General features: G+C 39.8%; 1 protein-coding gene across 1 annotated transcript in view; it reads left to right on the forward strand.

The window, feature by feature from the left end:
• LOC134531566 (uncharacterized) overlaps nt 1-17,731 on the forward strand; it is a 506,394-nt gene that overhangs the window by 274,474 nt on the left and 214,189 nt on the right. The window lies entirely within an intron of this gene.

Below are 17,731 nucleotides of genomic sequence, written 5' to 3' on the forward strand. Positions count from 1 at the left end.
TATGTGTGTTTCAGTAAATAGTTACTTTGTGTCCATGGTTTTGCTAACATGACTAATGTTTTTTTTCTCTCTCTCTCTTGTCATCCTGTCGATATGTCAGCTATCATCACGCACCACAGAACTTGTCACAGAGACTGCACCGCATTTGAAACTGCCGGCTTCGTGCCAGAAACTCATATGCCCTATGCTAGCGCGGCCTGATTACTACTAAGACAGCACCCTGTCGCTAAGAGTTGCGATGTCTTCGCTGATGTGCTCACTCGCATTTAACTAACCTACAACAAACCATTCTGTGTTGGTTAAATGGCTCTTTCTCCCCCTCGTTTGCAGCGGCTTCTCAACAGTCATTTGAATAAAAAATAATTATTCGTACTTTTCTTTACGTAATTATAAAGTAAGTTGAAAAGCAAAAATCCTTAAGTAGTGAATAATAGCCGAAGCTGGCACTGGGTAGATATGGGTGAGATGCCTGAGGTACCAACTGCCATCTTGGATTGGGACGTCATAGCGGCCATTTTGGTCTCAAAAATGACTAAAATTGACTCAACATTTCTTAAACATTCCCCATTTTCAAGGGAAATATTCCCATTTTGAGGGAAAATTTCCCGTTTTATTCCACAAAAATGCCAACGGCTTCGATATTCCTTAACGACTAGCGGCTCTAAGCCGCACCTTGGAAAATAGGATGACATGAACGCCATTTTGAATTATGACGTCATCGTTGCAATTGTCTTTACGGTCACCATCTTGAATTCCCGTAATTTTTATGCTAGAAAATCGGAAAAAAATTTTAAATTAATAAACAATTTAATTAATAAAATTTTAATTAAAATATTCATAAACACTGCTGCAAATATCGATAATCCGCCATCTTGAAAATCTGTAATTTTTATGTTGTAAAATCGGGAATTTTTTTTTAAATTTATAAATAAATTTTAAGTAGGTAATCAAAATTTATTAGTATTTAAAAACACTGTTACACATATCCTTACGGTTACCATCTTGAAAATCGGTATTAATTATCCGCTTTTAATGTGAACTAATTTAAAATTATAAAAAATTATTCATCAAATATTAATAAAATATTTTTAAAAACATGGACTTACGTCCTTGGTTCGAACCCGGCGAGGGTAAAAAAGTTAAAAAAAAAACAGGTCCTTCCTCCATGGAAGCCATCGGTAGACTGACCTCCCACCACTAATGCCAAAGTAGGTATATATCGAAAGCCAGTATGACATCAAATCCGCCTTCTTGTTTTCGTCTGCTGGAAGCAACCATCTTGTTTTCGTTTGCTAGAGTGCACTACCAAAATGTTAATTTAATTTTTGTGTAGCTACTAGAGTGCAGTATTCATTTATTAATACTGAGGCACCTGCCAACTTTAAATTTGGGCGCCATCTTGGAAATGTGTAATTATTCCGCTAGAAGTTCGGGAAATACCGAAATAAATTTAAAAAAAAAACTGAAATTAATATGCTAATTGATTCTATTGGTTCCTGTCCTTGGTTAGATCCTGGGTGATGAAAAAAAGAAATTATTATATCTAAAAAATAATTATTTTAATAGATATGATGTAAAGTCCTAAAAGCAGCCTAGTTTCCTTGAAATTCTACCTCTAGTAAGCCATTATTACAGCCATCTTGGAAATTTGTATTTATTGGCCTTGGAATTCGGAAAAAATTGCAAAATTCATTTGGAAAATAACTCATTAATATAATGATTGATTTATGTGTACCTTCGTGGTGTTTTATATCTTGAACCTATCATTTTTAATTTAAATAATTGATCAAGTATCGGACCAAGATGATCATTATATTTATTGAAATTATTATTTTTTGGATAAAATTATTTTTTTAATCACCCAGGAATAAAACCAAGGACAGAAACTAGTCAAATCAATCAATATATTAATTTCAGTTTTTTTAATGGATTTTGGAATTTTTCCCGAACTTCTAGCTGAATAATTACACATTTCCAAGATGGCACCCAAAATTCAAGATGGCAGGCGCCTCCATAATAATAAATAAATACTGCACTCTAGCGGACAAAAATTAAATTTACATTGTGGTAGTGCACTCTAGTATAAGGAAACAAGTTGGCGGTGTTACAGCTTTTTTCATTAATCTTAACCAAAGCAGATAGAGAATTAACCACACTAAATGCTACAATTTTTGTTACAGCAGGTAAACACGCTCTGTGTACCATTTATGTTACAGTCTTGTTCATTAATTACCATTTTTGTTACATTGAGGCAGTATATGTAAATCAGATTAAGTATATAAATAATAGTATTAACAATAAACTCTGCTGTAACAGTGGATCTTTAAGTTTCACAAGGATTAGAGAAATGGACAGAAACAAGGTGTGATTCCGTCTGAATATAATTACTCCATATTTATTTAAGAAAACTTATAACATATACAAAAATGTGTTAAAATACATTTTCAATTACATAATTAAAGAGCTCACATATATATTTTTAAAAAATATGGGCCGGCCCTAAATTAATTATTAAAGGTTTTATTTATTATAAATAAACCAACTCAATTGAATTAAAGAAAAAGAAATACAAAGCGGTATAACAATCCCAATGCATATTCTTAAAGTCCAGAACTGAAGTTTTATATAATTAATTTCTTCGAACGTAGTTATTTAAAGAATGTTCAAAAAAGGTTCATAAATACTGTAGCGCTGTAGGTCGGTGGTTCGCTGCCCGGAGATCTGTATTCAACATGGTGCCAGGGCGCCTGTTTGTTGAAGGGGAAGAGTGTGAAAATGCTAATTCTGGATCCGGCTCTTGGACCCTGTCTGTGAACAGTCCGAATCTAACATGATCAGAACTAGTAAACAGATAGTAAACTGGACAGAAAATGCCCGCAAAAGATAAGGGGAGGTTGGGGAATTCAGCTGATAGTAACTCACCAGACAGGGACGTTGGCTTCTAGTTTCTGAAGCGTCGCAATTCCGGATCTGGAGCTCGCGAAAACGCGGGAGGCTCGAACGTTTCCATTATTTCAAAATATATATATATATATATTTAAAAGAAATAACTATTATGCTGAGTACTGTACAGACGGACTAAACTACTTAAAGAAATTTACAGGGATAGCATCCCTTGTCTAATCGACTACATTGTTGGTTGCGGCCGGATGGAAATCTTGAAGTGCGTCTCGTCGATCAGCCGATAATCACAATCAGTCCGTCTGGAATCTCGGCGCGAAGTGTCCGCAGAGGAGCCGCGTCTCGTATTTAAAAGTAATGCTCAATCCAAATGTGGTGGGGAAGGCTAGGGCATCCGGACCGAAAGGTTCCAAAGTTCCCCGAGTGGGAATCACAAAAAACTCTGACTTCGATATCTCGAAGTTGGTAGCACTGGCCGATTTTAGCGCTACCTGTTGAGGGGTGTCTGAAACAAATAGGGATCGACTCGCCCGAGACGTGTACTACAGCCTAGGCAGTCGGTGCTGTTCTCTGGCGGCCTACAGGGGAAGGTAGCTGGGAGGTTAGCAAAGTCGCCACCAGATGTAGTGGGCGTCAGCTCCGCAAACTGCCGACAAGAGAAGAAGTTACTATTTCTGCCGCTAGATGTCGTGTGTGGTCCATCTTTGCACATATTTTTTCTATGGTAAATCGTCCTTGAAGTCGGCCACTCCCTGGCGGGGTTCACGTCAGGGCAATGATCCTGGGCTAAATTCTGAGAACTTAGGGGTGGGGGTGGACAAAAAACGCAACGGGGCTGGGAACTAGCATCCTAGCGTGACTTTCGAGGAGTGAACCTAAGACGTATGCGTGACGGGAAAAGCTATGGTAAGCTCGTCTCTGAGAAATGGTAACAACTCGTCCAGAGCTGTTGTATGCAGTTATAGTCATGCAGGGAAATAATGTTACAAACCCCGGATGTGACTGTAAACGGGAGAAATGTAAAACAGGCAGCCCACGACGTCTTAGACTTGCAAAAGATCAGATTGGTCCCTGAGGAAAGGTGCCTCGGTCCACTGGCACAAAATTTAACTAAGTAGCGTACACCAGCCTAACAAAGTGTAAATCACACATTTGTAAACAAATTATAAAGAAAATTAAATTTCCAAAAATAATTTAAAATTATTATAACAATTTAAAAAAAAAAACGTGCCGACATACCTAATTTCCGGCACAGCAGATATGACATAATACTAGCTGTCAATATATGCCTTGGCATTAGTGGTGGGAGGTTAGTCTGCCGGTGGCTTCCGTGATGGAAGGATGTGTAATCGTTTTTTTAATTTTTTAAGTCCGTGTTTTGAATAATATTTTATTAATATTTTATTAATTAATTTTTTTTTACAAATTTTAATTTTTTTTCTATTAAAATCGGATAATAATTACCCATTTTAAGATGGTAACTGTAACGAAATGTGGAACGGTGTTTTTAAATAATATTTTTTTATTACCTACTTAATTTTTTTATAATTTTTTTATATGCCCTGTTTTTCTAAAATAAAAATTACGGAAATTTAAGATGGCAACGGTAACGAAATTCGCAAGTGTTTATGAATATTATAATCAAAAGTTTACTAATTAAATTTATAAAAGTTTTAAAATTTTACGATTTTCTAGCATAAAAATTACGGTAATTCAAGGTGGCGAATATACGACAATTCCAACGGTGACTTCACAATTCAAAATAGCGGTCATGTCATACTATTTCCAAGGTGCGGCTTAGAGCGGCTAGTCGTTAAGGAATTTAAGCCGTTTTTAGGAATTTCGACGCCGTTGGCATTTTTGAAGAATAAAACGGGAAAATTTCCCTCAAAACGGGAATTTTTCCCTTGAAAATGGAAATTGTTAGGAAATTTGATTCATTTTGAGACGATTTGAGTCATTTTTGAGTACTAAATGGCCGCTTTTATGTCACAATCCAAGATGGCGCACGGCACTTCACCCAGAACCCAGTGCCAGCTTCGGCTATTATACAGTTCAACCTTAGGTCAAATGTACTTCAAAATTTTCTGCACTTGATGAATTAAACTAATTTTTTTAACATGTGTAAAGGCAGTTTTAACATTTTTTACTATGGACTGCTGCTGCGATTAAAATGCACCTTATATATTGTGATTACAAAATAAACACTTATTACTTTTCTGTTTATGTTATAATCACAAATAGTCAAAACTAAATAGTAAAACATTGCTGTTTAATTATAACAGTCATAAAAATACTAAAATATATATAAAATAACTTTATTATTCAAAACTATTCTTGTAGACTGCGTGCGATATTTGTAAATACTTCCAGCAGTTTTTAATATATTTAAAATATCAGTTTTCATGCGCAAAATTAAATACCATTTCAGAAAAACAAAGTAAAACAATTATAAATGCTTAGGGCATATTTGTTTCAGGCTGAAAGCTCTAGGTTCAAGTATGCATCCTACCGCGTGCTTGTAAGCTTTTCATTAGATGTTTTATTATTTTGGCATGGAGAGCGATTGAGATGCGTGGAGTTGCGTGTGAGAGTACGTGTCGTCGGAAGTATGGCAAATGTAAATTTAATTTTAATTTACTATATAAACAAATTTAATGGTATTTGGCGGTTAAAGTACCTTTTATTTTATTATTTGTTGGGAATTAATTCAGATCAAACACACTGAAACTAACTCTCGTACACTGATCGTAATTGGCGGCGAAGTGACTTCGTGTTCACAAGCCGTGCCGTCGGGGATCGCGAGGAGCGTGTTTACCTTCTCAGCCGCTAGGCGCGTGTTTACCTTCTCAGCCGCTAGGAGCGTGTTTACCTTCTCAGCCGCTAGGAGCGTGTTTACCTTCTCAGCCGCTAGGAGCGTGTTTACCTTCTCAGCCGCTAGGAGCGTGTTTACCTTCTCAGCCGCTAGGAGCGTGTTTACCTTCTCAGCCGCTAGGACCGTGTTTACCTTCTCAGCCGCTAGGAGCGTGTTTACCTTCTCAGCCGCTAAGAGGGTGTTTACCTTCTCAGCCGCTAGGAGCGTGTTTACCTTCTCAGCCGCTAGGAGCGTGTTTACCTTCTCAGCCGCTAGGAGCGTGTTTACCTTCTCAGCCGCCAGGCGCGTGTTTACCTTCTCAGCCGCTAGGAGCGTGTTTACCTTCTCAGCCGCTAGGAGCGTGTTTACCTTCTCAGCCGCTAGGAGCGTGTTTACCTTCTCAGCCGATAGGAGCGTGTTTACCTTCTCAGCCGCTAGGAGCGTGTTTACCTTCTCAGCCGCTAGGAGCGTGTTTACCTTCTCAGCCGCTAGGAGCGTGTTTACCTTCTCAGCCGCTAGGAGCGTGTTTACCTTCTCAGCCGCTAGGAGCGTGTTTACCTTCTCAGCCGCTAGGAGCGTGTTTACCTTCTCAGCCGCTAGGAGCGTGTTTACCTTCTCAGCCGCTAGGCGCGTGTTTACCTTCTCAGCCGCTAGGAGCGTGTTTACCTTCTCAGCCGCTAGGACCGTGTTTACCTTCTCAGCCGCTAGGAGCGTGTTTAACTTCTCAGCCGCTAGGAGCGTGTTTACCTTCACAGCCGCTAGGAGCGTGTTTACCTTCTCAGCCGCTAGGCGCGTGTTTACCTTCTTGCCGCTAGGCGCGTGTTTACCTTCTCAGCCACTAGGCGCGTGTTTTCCTTCTCAGCCGCTAGGCGCGTGTTAACCTTCTCAGCCGCTAGGCGCGTGTTTACCTTCTCAGCCGCTAGGCGCGTGTTTACCTTCTCAGCCGCTAGGCGCGTGTTTACCTTCTTGCCGCTAGGCGCGTGTTTACCTTCTCAGCCGCTAGGAGCGTGTTTACCTTCTCAGCCGCTAGGAGCGTGTTTACCTTCTTAGTCGCTAGGCGCGTGTTTACCTTCTCAGCCGCTAGGCGCGTGTTTACCTTCTTGCCGCATGGCACGTGTTTACCTTCTCAGCCGCTAGGCGCGTGTTAACCTTCTCAGCCGCTAGGCGCGTGTTTACCTTCTCAGCCGCTAGGCGCGTGTTTACCTTCTCAGCCGCTAGGCGCGTGTTTACCTTCTCAGCCGCTAGGCGCGTGTTTACCTTCTTGCCGCTAGGCGCGTGTTTACCTTCTCAGCCGCTAGGCGCATGTTTACCTTCTTGCCGCTAGGCGCGTGTTTACCTTCTCAGCCGTTAGGAGCGTGTTTACCTTCTCAGCCGCTAGGAGCGTGTTTACCTTCTCAGCCGCTAGGAGCGTGTTTACCTTCTCAGCCGCTAGGAGCGTGTTTACCTTCTCAGCCGCTAGGCGCGTGTTTACCTTCTCAGCCGCTAGGCGCGTGTTTACCTTCTTGCCGCTAGGCGCGTGTTTACCTTCTCAGCCGCTAGGAGCGTGTTTACCTTCTCAGCCGCTAGGAGCGTGTTTACCTTCTCAGCCGCTAGGAGCGTGTTTACCTTCTCAGCCGCTAGGAGCGTGTTTACCTTCTCAGCCGCTAGGAGCGTGTTTACCTTCTCAGCCGCTAGGAGCGTGTTTACCTTCTCAGCCGCTAGGAGCGTGTTTACCTTCTCAGCCGCTAGGCGCGTGTTTACCTTCTCAGCCGCTAGGAGCGTGTTTACCTTCTCAGCCGCTAGGCGCGTGTTTACCTTCTCAGCCGCTAGGAGCGTGTTTACCTTCTCAGCCGCTAGGAGCGTGTTTACCTTCTCAGCCGCTAGGAGCGTGTTTACCTTCTCACCCGCTAGGAGCGTGTTTACCTACTCAGCCGCTAGGAGCGTGTTTACCTTCTCAGCCGCTAGGAGCGTGTTTACCTTCTCAGCCGCTAGGAGCGTGTTTACCTTCTCAGCCGCTAGGCGCGTGTTTACCTTCTCAGCCGCTAGGAGCGTGTTTACCTTCTCAGCCGCTAGGAGCGTGTTTACCTTCTCAGCCGCTAGGAGCGTGTTTACCTTCTCAGCCGCTAGGCGCGTGTTTACCTTCTTGCCGCTAGGCGCGTGTTTACCTTCTTGCCGCTAGGCGCGTGTTTACCTTCTCAGCCGCTAGGCGCGTGTTTACCTTCTCAGCCGCTAGGCGCGTGTTCACCTTCTCAGCCGCTAGGCGCGTGTTTACCTTCTTGCCGCTAGGCGCGTGTTTACCTTCTCAGCCGCTAGGAGCGTGTTTACCTTCTCAGCCGCTAGGAGCGTGTTTACCTTCTCAGCCGCTAGGAGCGTGTTTACCTTCTCAGCCGCTAGGAGCGTGTTTACCTTCTCAGCCGCTAGGAGCGTGTTTACCTTCTCAGCCGCTAGGCGCGTGTTTACCTTCTCAGCCGCTAGGCGCGTGTTTACCTTCTCAGCCGCTAGGCGCGTGTTTACCTTCTCAGCCGCTAGGCGCGTGTTTACCTTCTCAGCCGCTAGGAGCGTGTTTACCTTCTCAGCCGCTAGGAGCGTGTTTACCTTCTCAGCCGCTAGGAGCGTGTTTACCTTCTCAGCCACTAGGCGCGTGTTTACCTTCTCAGCCGCTAGGCGCGTGTTTACCTTCTCAGCCGCTAGGCGCGTGTTTACCTTCTCAGCCTCTAGATGCGTGTTTACCTTCTCAGCCGCTAGAAGCGTGTCTACCTTCTCAGCCGCTAGGGGCATATCTTCCTTCTCAGCCGCTAGGGGCATATCTTCCTTCTCAGCCGCTAGGCGCGAATTTACCTTCTCAGCCGCTAGGCGCGTGTTTACCTTCTCAGCCGCTAGGCGCGTGTTTACCTTCTCAGCCGCTAGGAGCGTGTTTACCTTCTCAGCCGCTAGGAGCGTGTTTACCTTCTCAGCCGCTAGGCGCGTGTTTACCTTCTCAGCCGCTAGGAGCGTTTTTACCTTCTCAGCCGCTAGGGGCATATCTTCCTTCTCAGCCTCTAGGCGAGTTTCTACCTTTACACCTGTAGGATTGGGGAGATCGATGGCTGAGAAGGGTACAGGCTTAAAGTTCGGCCGTTCGAATATGGTGAAATAAAGGAGTAATATTGATCGCCCCATTCTTTATTTTTGGTTGAGAGTTTGTGAAGTGGCGCTACAAGGCTGTATTTATACTTTCGCTGGAAACTGCAAACCTTTTCATTAATAATTCGATTATATTCAATTATAAACGTGAAAATTGTACAGATATTTCCAATGGGATTATTATGTATGAAATTTTAGCTATCATACACTTACTTATTCAATCCTAGATTCTACTTAATTTAGCATTCTATTGAATAAATATTCCTTTCTAACACATAATAGCATGTGACCACACAGGAACCACTGACGATCCAGGTGTGAAACTCCCGCTCGCTGCTTCACTTGTTATGAGCGTTGCGCCAAAGGCTTGAGACGTGGAGAGAACAATTCGCGCAGGATTCGTATGCTTTTTCATTACATCGCAATTTAAAAAGTACTATGATTCCAATACTTTACTGAAAGAGTTTAATGACCAAATTGTTATACATCAACCCTGTTATTTATTTTAATCTGTTATAATAAAAAATGCTATAACTCAGTAAATTTTAATACAATGAGGCATTTTCAAATTCTTGGAAATATTTTATAAATACAAACGAATGAAACCAAATGTTAATAATTTTCGCAGGCTTTTACGCCCTTTGTTTCAAGTAGCTTGGCTTCTGGGTTGTAGTCGTGTCCTTGGCGAATAATTCACGGACGTTTCGGTCGACATTGCAGTCGCCATCATCAGGGAGCAGTTACCTACCTACCTACCCAGTAGAGCAGTTACCTATGGGTAGGTAGGTAGGTAACTGCTCCCTGATGATGGCGACTGCAATGTCGACCGAAACGTCCGTGAATTATTCGCCAAGGACACACTACAACCCAGAAGCCAAGCTACTAGAAACCAAATGTTGTTTGACAATTATGAACACTTTTTTTAAACCATTAGATGCAAAATCAGCAATGTTATCGTTACAATATTCTTGAAATGGAGGTTTATGACTCTTACATGAATGTTGGAAAACATTCATCTGCGAGTCACAGCAGTATTATTTCAAAAATTGTCAATGAAATATACTAATCCTGCAATCATGTTAACAATTTAAAGCTCTCGTAAGAATAACAAACATATGAAAGATTCATGCAAACGTTTTTAAATGTATGTCATTTAAAAATTTATACTTAACTGATTTTCAGAAAAACATTTATTTTTCAGGCGTCTATCAAGCAAGAATACTCAGTGTATTTATTTGTATGTGTGTATGTATATAATCATACACTGAGTATGCAAGACGTCCACTATATAAATGCTTATATGATGCTTTTGAAAATAGGCACCTTTTTTAGTTTTAAGTGAAAATATCCAAAAGCATCCCAATTATTGTAAAATTTAAATAAATTGAACAGTCATAGAATTTTCCTAAACATTTAATAATATATCCAGAATTTACATAGTTTTTATTAAAATTATATTTAATTTGTATTTTAACAAGACAAAATTTAGTGTAAGAATTGTTTGAATTGAAGATTTATTAATTTAAATAGTTCAGCCATTTTACGAGACATTTACACTAAATTATACATACTAGCTTATAGTTAGCACTAAAGTAATGCACAGACAGACAAATGTGGTCTCTTATACATTTATATGTACAATTTTTTAATTGTCTTACCATAAACATTTTTATATTAGTCGGACCAGTATTTGTAATGTTAGGCGTGTGTGAAAGAATGCTGTATGATATTTTTAATATATGATTTAACTTAGGTAATATTTTATAGCATTGTTTATTTATGTGTTTCCATGTTTTTGTGCAAGTAAATTTTACATTATTATTGTTGTGAATTCTTTTAAATATATTACGTTTGATACGATAGTATTTAGTGCATGGAATAGAAAGATTATTTTATTTTCATTAAAAATTTCATTTTCAAAAGGAAGTTTCTTCATTCGTGTAAAATTACGATTCATTTAGAAATTTTAAATAAAGAGAAAATGTTTTCGAATCCAGAATTGGAAAATTACGTTCGTCTCGGAGTGCCTCCTACCATAGAAACGGGGGCAACACAGCTCGATAGTAATGCCGGTAGACTTGGGGAAACTGAGTTCAGGATGGCGGGAACGGGAATGGCACCCGGAGTCGTTCCGATCGTATTGCTCCTGACACTGTGCACAGGTCAAGTATGCATTCGACCTCCATTCAAATGCTGGTTCATCAAGAAAGACACCAGGTAAAAAATATATATGACATATGGTGCAAAGTGGTTCTCAAGGTTGGTAAATGTTTTAAATTTGGAGCTGATGTTGATTTTTTTATATAAAAGAGAAAGTTTTATGATGAATCAATTATAGTGTGGAAAACTGGAAAACCTATTAAGACGCCCGCCTACATAGCTTGTGAACAGTGTTGCAGAGTGTTTGAAATACACGTTTTTACAGAAAATGACGGAAAATTTTCAAAATCTGTTTCTGTACGAAAAGAACACACACATCAGGCCATGACCTAATTAACTTTTCAAAATAAATCGCATTTCGAAAACAATATTTTATTCCCCCTCAATACAGCCAAAAACGAGGTTTTCATGCTGCCATATCTAACAAACTACTCACGGTATTTATGTAGCACTTTTATAAGGTAATTTGCTAGTCCTTTCTACACACTTTACACCAATAAAATTATAGGGTCACCACATTAATTTCCGAGAGGCACGAGTATTACTGCGGCCTGTTTTGCACTTGTTGGTTGTCCGTCACGTGGCTCGCTCTCAGCTGTAGACCCGCCCTTGCCACGAGTCCGCGCGTTGTGAGGGGAAGATGAGTCAGGGAGGCACGCCTGGCCCCCCTTCCGCCCCTGACACAGGGCATGCATTAAGCTACCACACTTGTGGGGAGGAATCGCTGCATGCGGCCGGATTGTTTTTGTTCTGTCTTACATCGCAGTGTTCAGCTGTGTCCTTTGAATTTTTTTTTCTCCAAAAGGAAAACTGTCAACGTCAAACAACAAAGAGGAAAGAAAACAAAATTGAGGTTACATGCAACTCGCAAGAAACTAATCTAGAATAAAGGTAAAGTTAGATATTTCGACCGCACGAGGTATCACTTTACATTATTACTACTATACTGTACATTATTACTATTGATTTTTTTTAATACTTAAATTATTCATGACTAACTTGTGTTCACATACGGCCTCCAAGTAGTCGGTTACTGTGTGAGAATAATAGGCTCTAGGTTAGAATCCGATTAAAAGAGATATTTTAATACATTCAGTTTTAGTAAATAATATAACCCGTTCCCCAGTTAACAACTTGGTGTTATACAGAAAGTTCAATAAGCCAGAATTTCAATGAATTATGTATACCGTGTCACGTTTGATGGATACCCATGCTGTGTTAACTATGTAAGAATAGATACCAGTAATAAAATGGTGAATTTTTGTACCTCTACTATACATTATTTCAATAGAATTCACAATGCTGATACGACAATAGCGCGAAAGGCAAAAACAATATGAATGTGGCGCGAAACTAAACAATCACGTAGTTGTGACTGTAAAGGTTCACCACAGCGCAGCGTAAAGATATAAACAACTGAAACCTGTTTAAAGAACAATTTTTCGTAGCTGTTACATTCTATTTGCCAATTAGAAGGTCGATGATAAGAGTTTTTTTTGAATAATAAATAAATGCAACATATTCTTTTACTCGTACATGTAAATTCATAATCGTTGGTAAGAGATAACAGAGGTAAACTTTGATTAAAAGTGGGAACTGCATGTATCTTGTACATTAGCATGTAAATATTTATTACATGAACTTGAATAAGATGTGTAAAGTCCAAATTTTAATGTCAGTTTTCTTCAATCTAAAAATATCTTTGATATTTTTAAGTTATATTTTGTATACAATTTTAATGCTACAAGTTGAAAAATCACTTTGAGCACAGCCTACAGGCATAAGTAGATTTCAAAGTAACTTCTTTTCGAAATATTTTGGAAACAAAGTTACCATTTTACGAACTTAATGTACATAAGAAACTATATGTTCTCCAATACTCCAAACTGATCGATGAACATTTTATCATTTTCTATGCAGCGTATATGTTCGAATGTATTTAACTCAATGCATCCAGCATCGAATAGCTTACAGAACAACGAATTTCAGATAATGCCCACTAAAGTAGTTATAAACTGTTTTACCTTCAAACACAATTTTTCATCCCGTGCACCAATATGTGGTCGTATAAAAATTAGCTTTGGACCAAGGTTTAAGATAACATCAAGATTGTTTAAAATATATTTGAATGAATATGATAGTAAGGAAATTTTGTTATTATTTTATTTCAATTCATGTTTTTACGGTAATAAGTAGCTTGGCTTCTGTGTTGTAGCCGCATCCGTGGCGACTAATTCGACATTTCGGTCGACATTGCAGTCGCCATCATCAGGGAGCAGTTACCTACTGAGGTTCTTACAAGTTATCTTGCCTTTAAACACTCTCGCCTGAGAGGAAAGTGCTTGCGGATTGGCTGCAGCTGTGGGCCAATCATAGCCTTCATTTCTTCTGGTTGGATGGGCTGTTTTGCCAATCAGGGACGATCTGTCTGATGTTGGATGTGGAGCTATGTTTTGAGGATTTCTAAACAGTGGGTTCCATATTTTGCTTAATTGGTAGCCATCTCTATTGTAACGATTATTAAAACAATAATCGTCGTGGGAAAACTACTGGGTTCGTAAATGGATAGCCGAATTAAAGATTTTACTACACAGTTTTATGGATTGCCAATATTTACATCACTACAAATAATCTTCTACAAATGCCTAATAATCAATTACACTTAAAAAATGTTTATTCCCCAGTCACTTGGTTTTTCACACCGCACATCTCGCTGGGCCGCACCTCTGGCGCAACTCTCGCCGCAGCACCCCTCGTGGTCCTCCGTCGCGGGACTCCGTCGCTACACTCCGCCGCCGCCGTCGCACTTCCCTTCGCCGAGGCTCCGCTCGACGCTTCGCTCGGAACTTCGCTCGGTACTCTCGCTGCACCCGCGGCCTCTCGCCACCCAACTATCGCCGGGAACTCAACTCGCCGAGGAACTCCTCGCCCAGGAACTCCACCGCACCCGCGACACTATCGCGCAGACTCTCTCACCCCGGAACTCTCACTCAGACACTCGCCTCGGAACTCCACCGCACCCGCGACACTATCGCGCAGACTCTCTCACCCCGGAACTCTCACTCAGACACTCGCCTCGGAACTCTACCGCTTCCGCGGCACTATCGCCCGGATCAACTCCAATCTCAACTGAATTCTTGGAGGCCGGCGTCCTGGCTTATATAGGTCCAGGCACCACTTCTAGAATTCACGGACGCGGCTGGGGCCAGTAGCGTCATTCCGCACCGACCCGACGCCAGAAATATCGAGACCCGCGGCGACCCGCGGAACTCCCCAGATGTAAGGTGTCAGATAACGCCGCAAAGGCAGAGCGTCGCTAGGGAGCGGAGGGAGTAAGGGAGGAAGTGACGACCCTTGTAATCTAGCAGGCGCGCACGGCACGTCTCACGTTGCGGCGGCCACGTGACGTCAGTGGCCGTGCGGGGCCGCCAGCAAGCTCCGAACCTGCACGCGCCGCGGCCCTGCTCACGTTCGCAACACTATTAATGATGGCTAAAATGGCCATCACTATTAAAATGGCTATAGTCTATTCTCGCACACGTGAAACAATCTTAAACGGTTTATCTGTTAAAACCAAACAATAATAAAATAACGAATAACTGTCCCTTCCTGACAGTTGTCAAATAACTGAGAATTGGTTGAAATGTCGCTTGCAAACGAAGAGCTCTCTAAGTTTATTGCGAGCAGATAACTCTGGTATAAAACGTTACTTTGAATATTCGCTATTACTTGATGACTTAAAAACTGTTTATTTACTTGAAGAACTTAAAAATATCAACTGTAAACGATTATTTTATAACAGAAAAATGTGTGACGGAAAGCACGGTATAGGTAGTTTATTTCAGAAAATAGTTGTTGCTATTTGAGAATCGATACCATCGATAGCGAAGAACTGGCCTTTCGCTGATGAAATGCACCACAAGAGTTTAAGTTACAGTATTTTATTTGCTCGTTAGATCGAGTGATATGCGCTACCGCACATTTCAGAATTAGATTCTCTTTCTTTTATAACTGGTTATCAGAGACCCAGAAGCTTAACAAAAGGGTTATTGAATCATAACCGATGTATATACTGGTTACCGTAAATACCGCTCATCTCTTATAGCAGCACCTAACAACCGAAAATTTTTAACTTTTATAGACGGCTGCGATAAAAGCCCGGCTTTGGACGTAATTTTCGACAAGGAGTTGTATTAAAATACTACCCATCTTGTTAAAATTCACTTGACTGTTAATACTATGAAGTTTCCATACACCTTTAGATGTTACACTCTTATTAGATTACTAAAATATCAACTTGAAAATATTAAAACACATTATAACACTAAGTATATGTGTGTAAATTTGTTTTTGCATAAACGAATAAAAACAGTCTGTAAATACTTCCTACAAACAAACCTTCACATCATACAACTGATTCAACATTATTATAATATTATAATGTTATAAAAAGTTTTAAAAAAATCTCCCAGTGACAATATTAGAACCACATTCCTTGAGGTTAACAAGCGAACGCTCTACTGCTGTACTATTAAGCCCATTCATTGGGAACTTAGAAACAATATATGCATTACTAGTTAGTTGTAAGGCGCCTAAGGCGCCCATGAGAAAAGATGAATATAAAAACACTCGAATTTAATAACCAAATATATTTATAAAAATGTATTTTCTTTTAATATTGTGCAAATTAAAATAATTTCTGATATATATATATATGAAATTATAAAAAAAATTTATTTCATAAAAAAAATGTTTGATTGAGAACCTCTTGAAAAACTATTTTGCATGTTAACTGTCTCTGGTCATCCAATAATCTTCCTTGATGTGTATTCGATTCAGTATACACCTTCACTTGACTTGCAACTCTTGATCGTGACAAAGCCATATACAGTTGGCCGTGTTAAAACACTGGGGTCTCAAAATTGATACCAATATGATAAATCGATTGGCTTTGAGCCTTGTTAGTTGTAATAGCGTACGTACGAATTATCGGATATTGTTGATGTTTTAACATGAAAGATAATGTTGTACGGGAAAGAACAAAATGATGAACAACTGCTTCTTTAGGTGGCATTCTCTCGACGCGTTGTTGTTGTGAGGCAGCGTTGGCAATTTGAAGAGCTTCCAATTGTTGAGGCGTATGTCCATCAATATGTCGCCGTGATGCGCTATGAACAACATGATAGCTGCTGATTTTTTGGAGGTTATTTGTTGAATATATTGATGCTGAGATGCAGCATGAGCACCATGATGTGCGTTTAATTGTTCAGATGTCATTTGATTGATGTGTTATAGATGAAAGATAGCATCTAACGAATGAATGTTTGCACACGATTCCTAACTTTGATTTGCCCGCCACCTCTTCTGTCTTTCATAAGCCAAGCGACGCTTTCTTGAAGCGGGATCTTCGTCCTCATTCATTATAACTGTGAAATTATTGATAATATATTGCATAAGAAAAAATATATTTCGTATTTCATTGCATATAAAGGGCATATCAACCAAAAAGGATAGACCATTCAAACGCCTAATCACATCAGGATATATAATTCTAACACAGAACGACATAAGGGAAGATAGTGGGCATACACATGTAAAGATAATGGACATACATAAGTGAAGATAAGAATAATCTTAACCTAGAAAGAAAAAAGAAGACTAACAAATATACATACAAAGAGCAATGAAAATGTACACTGTAAGCACACGAAAACGGAATTCATACAGCGTTACAGAGTCAGTAAATGAGTCAGTGATGGGCGTTTTTATATTATAAGGACAAGCATTGTAATTTCACTCTTCTTAGGTATTTTAAAACTTGAGAGTTCTTTCCCAGGGTAGTTTCACTTTCATAAAGTTTCATTTGAAACTCCAATACGTGTGTCCCCTGATGATTACTAAGGTGACTATATATGGGTTTATGTTGCTACAAGTGGGTCCACCCTCTTTGTGTCACATTTCCGTTTATCGACTTCCGTTCCATTTTCATGAAATTACTTCTACCAAATGCGATATACCGACGGCTAAGATGTTTACACATAAAAAAATGCATACATCTAGAAATATTTCAGATGATATTTAGATTGAAATATAAATTCTAGCCACACGAGTGCTACTATCGAGCTACCAAAGCTATTTTGTAGTCAGGAACTTTGGGCTATTTTTTGTCAAATGATAGTAACTCCTTAGATATGCATTTATTGGATTAGTTTACTTAATATCGTGCATTTTACCCCCCATGAAGGGTGAGCATGTGAATATTGGTTAAAGGTTAACGGTTCTACAGTACACGTGCGCATCAAGAACATACATGGCTTTTTAATGTTGTTTATGGGTTGAATTAAAAATAGTTTTCAGTCTCCTTCAGTATTGACGTCAATCTAAGTAATTTTCATAGTAGGCCCTAAATGATCATGTATTACAATATTTTGTATCCTCGCTAAACACCGAGTTTTATGACATTGCATATCTTGTTGAAAGGACTCATTGTTTTAACAACTATTGATTATAATGGTACAACACTTGTACCATTGATGTACCTATAAATCGTATAGGTCAGTGCACGTACAAAATTACATAAATATGTGTGAGATCGGGTTATAATTGCATGGTAAGTACTATAATGCAATTAAAGTGAAGGCAAGGTTGACATTTCTTGGTTTGGTGTTATTTTATTTTCTGTTTTTAAATTTAATCATCAATATTTTATTTAAA

The sequence above is a fragment of the Bacillus rossius genome, chromosome 5, assembly GCF_032445375.1.
Source record: "Bacillus rossius redtenbacheri isolate Brsri chromosome 5, Brsri_v3, whole genome shotgun sequence".
NCBI lineage: Eukaryota > Metazoa > Arthropoda > Insecta > Phasmatodea > Bacillidae > Bacillus > Bacillus rossius.